The 4,838-nt window shown below is 38.2% G+C and overlaps 1 pseudogene; it reads left to right on the forward strand.

The window, feature by feature from the left end:
- Nucleotides 1-3,698: 3,698 nt before the first annotated feature.
- Nucleotides 3,699-3,816, forward strand: LOC124723331 (annotated as a pseudogene).
- Nucleotides 3,817-4,838: the final 1,022 nt, after the last annotated feature.

The following is a 4,838-nucleotide window of genomic DNA, read 5'->3' on the forward strand; positions in this document are numbered from 1 at the left end:
TTCTGGAAAATGAGCCAATCTTTATAGGGACACTGGAAAAGAACAAGAAGGAAATTCCCACGGAATTTTTGCCAAACAGGCCACGAGAAACTGGAAATCGTCTTTTCGGATTTCTTTTTGACTTTTGTCTTGTTTCGTGCCAAACTAAATGAAACCAGGTTGTGCTTTTCCTGTCGTCAACGCGCGAAACTGACGAAATAAACACTGCTACAAGAATGTCTATTGTAAATCTGGAGTACAATGCAACCATAAGTGACGCAGATACTGTTGATCGCACATGTACATCCTACTCCACTAAGAGGACAAGGAGTAGATAGCCCTTGGCCTTGTTTTTCCGGTATCTGGATACTTCTTAAATTAATTCCCAAGTGCTGTTGTTCGAAAATAATCCAGATGAGAGGTTCAGAAGAAGAACGTACGTCACAAACCTGGCCTTGGCTCTAATGGAGAGCCAGTTGAAAGAAAGGGCTTAACTCTGTATTTTTCCAAGGGACATCCAAGGATTTCTGTCACCCTGTCGATACATCCCCGTAAGTAACGAAGAGGTTGTTAGAAGGTATGAAAGGTGCCATCTTTGTGTCGATAAAAAAATAACAAAATTAATGTACTTGCAACAGATGCAAAAGACTTGTTTGCAAGCAATGTAATACTTGTAATGACTGCAGAGCTTCTCCAGAGGAACAAAGTGTGTGATCGTTGGTATGTGTTTTTCTTAATTTGATGTTTTGTTCTTAATTATGACTATACAGTATTTCCGTTTCTCTTCACTATATATTTTTGTAAGACTTGCTTTAATAATGACCTATAACAGCACTGAAATCTGAGGTTATAACGATCTTACTTGTAGCTGAAAACCCCATCTATAAATTTTACGAGAAAACTAAAAAAAATATCAGTTAAATGGTATTTGATGTTAGGCGGCACTGAGCGCTGGCGTAATTATCTTCAGCGCGCCTGCCGCAGGCTTAAATAACTAGAAATGAAGCCGGTTAGGTATGATACGATGAAAACGTTTACACTACGAAGTAATAACCTTCTGATACAACCACATATGTTACCAGTGATCCGACATACCTGTTGGGAAGAATGCCCCATCCCTCCTAGCTAAAACATTGAGCAAATGAGCAGTACTTATAACAATTTGTCGAAGTTCTTTGAGCTTTAATTGGCAGCTCTGCGACAACCACGGAACGCAACAGCCAGCGAGAGATATTTTCTTGTGTAATCATGTTGGATATAGTGTAACTTATACTGAATTTGAATTTCCAGGCTTCAACAACTGAACGAACATCGAAGAGTCCAGGAGTCAGAACGTGTAGACCGCTAAACGTTAGTTTGTGTTCTGTTTGACCTGTGTCACCAGAGCTTGGAATTATGTTTTCATGTCTTGCACGTCAAAATGGTTAAAATGGGTAAGTATATAATGAAATACAAAAGGACTTCGAATGATAATCGTGATGGTGATATCGAATCGACAGCGTGTTGCAGTAAAAGTGATCCGTCTCTGGTAGCTTGAGACAATGAAATCCCCGTTATTATTTCTGGTAATTCGAAGTAAAATGATACCGGTATTGAAAGTAGCAGTCGCAGTGGTAGGACGTTTCAAAAACATTGGGAAAAATATATACATGGATTCAGTATGACGAGAAAGATGACAGAGCTTATTGTTTTTTGTTTAGGTCTATGTGTGAAAACGAGAGATTGCCTCCAAAATCTGTTCCTGCGAACAAAGATTCCTATAATGCATTCGTTAAGTACGGCTTTAAGAACTGGTCTATTGCTCTAAAGCGATTCAAATCTCACGAAAAAAGTAATTTGCATATGTGTTCAGTTAGTACAAATAATTCTATGAAAAAAGGAATAAATATTCTGTTATCAGTTAGTCACTCTAAAGCAAAAGAAGTACAGACCGCTACTGTTTGTTTAAGGAAAATATTTATTTCTTGGTTTGCCAAAGATTGGCCTTATGTAATCATGTTGATGAATCTTATAATTTTGACAATCTTCTGAAATTACGTTCCGAGGGTGTACCCGAACTGAAACTATGGCTTAATCAGACTAGTAACAGGTGGATGTCTAATAACATAATTAATGAAATTATAACATTGGTAAGCATGTCTCTTCAGAAAACTTTGATTCAACATATAAAAGAATATAATTTATACGCAATAATGATGGACGAGACATCCGATATATCGATTAGAAAGCAGATGTCTGTTTTTTTCGTACTGTTGGCCAAAATTTTGCTTTTCATAAGTTGTTTTGTCGTTTTTATGAGCTCCCATTAACTGATTCAGATATGCTGTTTAAATCTATGAAGGATATATTATTAAGATATTATATTTCTGTGAACAACTGCCATGGGCAATGCTATGACGGCGCAACAAACGATAGCGACTGTCTGGAAGGATTACAGTGACGGATAAAAGAAACCGAACGTAGAGCTATTTACATTCACTGCTGGTCTCATTCCCTAAATTTAGTTGTTCAAGACTCATTTAATAACACCAGTGTTAAGAGATAATCTGTCAATCCACAAAGATTTGATTTCATTTATGGTTCACACAAGAGGCCAGGAAAATTCGGAAATCTTAAAGAATTGTTTTCAGGTTCTCATGACACCGAAGTAGGTCAAGGTTTAAGACCGCTCTATCCAACGAGATGGCGCATGCGTGATGTGTCTTTGTTGTGCACAGATAATAACTATGAAATTCTTCTGCAATTTCTTAATAATACGTAAGATGAGAGAAACGATGCTGGTGCAAAAGCTAAATGATCTCTAAAATGTGTGCAAAAATTGGAAACTCTGTTTCATATTAAGATGCCAATTCTTGTATTCCAAAGAACAGGGAAACTTAACGCAGTACTTCAAAAAGTTTCATTAAATTTCCGCCTTGCTCGTAATTCTGTAGATGTTGTTTTACCTTTAGTAGAAGGAGCCAGAAATACAGATACCTTTTTATCACTTTGGGAACATGCTAAAGAAAAGTGTGATGCACTGCAATTAAGTCTCTCCACCGTTTCACATCCTAAAAAACTGGCATTAAAAATAGGAGGTGGTGACTAGCATAATTCATCAGATAGTCAAGGAAAGTTGCGAATTTTATTTTTTGAGATAGTGGATCAAACAGTAAGTAGCTTTAAAAGCAAATTTCAGCCCGAAACAATGCCACACCTTGTCAAAACAGAACAGTTTTATTAGGCAAAGAAGACAGTAGTTACGTTACTTCTGTTTACGGTTACGATTTCGACTGTGTAAGACTGTCTATTTTTAGAGATACTGTGTTGGGTGTGGTAAAACAACATAACGTTAAACTTGATAGTTTTGAAAGAGTGGTGCAATACTTGAGTAGGGCAGAGGATGACAAGTGTGTTGCTGTGCAGAACATGATACCAGAACATCCAACTTCTTTTAACGATACCTGTATCCACGTGTACTCCAGAACGTTCGTGTCCTGCACTTCGAAAACTGAAAATTTACACCAGAGCCACCATTAACCGAGACCAGTTCAATCATGTAGCATTATTTAACATCCATTCCGATCTCGCAAGGGAACTGAACCTGAGACCTCTAATCAACGGATGCACCAGCAAAACAATTGTCAGGAGGAGCACGTTCCAGTCTCTCCCTATTTATGTGAGTGATCATGTATATTAAGTTACTTTTGTAGCATTTACATTCACTATAACTATATAGGGCCAACAGCCTTGCCACAGAGGTAACACCGGTTCCCGTCAGATCATCGAAGTTAAACGCTGTCGGGCTGGGATAGCGCTTGGATGGGTGACCATCAGACCTGCCAAGCGCTGTTGGCAAGCAGGTCGCACTCAGTCATTGTGAGGCAAACTTGACTGAGAAGTAGTGGCTCCTGTATCGTATACTGACGTACGGCCGGGAGAGCGGTGTGCTGACCACATGCGTCTCCATGTCTGCATCCAGTGACGCCTGTGGGTTGAGGATGACACGGCGGCCGGTCGGTACCGTTGGGCCTTCATGGCTTGTTTCGGCGGAATTTAGTTTAGTTTTATAATTATATGCGGGGTAATCATGACTTTTAAAGTGTAACATGATGAGCATACCTCAAGATTTTCAAAAGTCGGCGCCTTTGTCTCCGAAAAGTCTCTTACGTCGTTATCTTTTCCATAACAGAAGACCGTGATAGTTAATTTAAGAGAGTCACAAATGCCCTAAAAATAAACATTTGCGACAAAGTAAGACTTATACATTCTAAGCGATCCTGGTAATTTACAATTAATTATCATCAACTTTTGGGCATAATTTTGAGACGATGTATGTAAATGTTGCATAAAACTTGTAACATCCAAGAAATTTATTTTAAAAAGTATAAAATGCCTGAAACTTGAACTGTTTCGTGAATGAAATCGACTTTGTTATCATTGTGACGCTATATGCATTTGCAGCTGAAATATGCGTAATAAATTAGGTTGCAGGCTGTAAAAGCTTTGTGGATAAACTCTTTTAGTCCTATTTATACGCTTCATTGTGCGTTACTAAATGTGTTTTAGAAACGCGATATACGCTACAGCATTTACAAACTTAATTTCGTATTGGACGCGGACACAACATATTAATAAAATACGTTCAGCGTAACACAGAATTCAGTTTTACCTGTTGTATGAGCTTTTCTATCTAGATATAAGCGAGACGGAGTCCAAAACACAAATGAGACTTCAATTAGAATGAAAACAAGGCGGCTGTTTGGTGTTTTTATTCAGGAGAGACCGTCTTGCTCTGCTCCTGCTCAAACTTGCTGCTTTCATTATGTTTCAGTTTTAGAACGCTGTAAGTATTTAACAATCATTGTCTCAGCATTACT

The sequence above is a fragment of the Schistocerca piceifrons genome, chromosome X (assembly GCF_021461385.2).
Source record: "Schistocerca piceifrons isolate TAMUIC-IGC-003096 chromosome X, iqSchPice1.1, whole genome shotgun sequence".
NCBI classification, from domain to species: Eukaryota; Metazoa; Arthropoda; class Insecta; order Orthoptera; family Acrididae; genus Schistocerca; species Schistocerca piceifrons.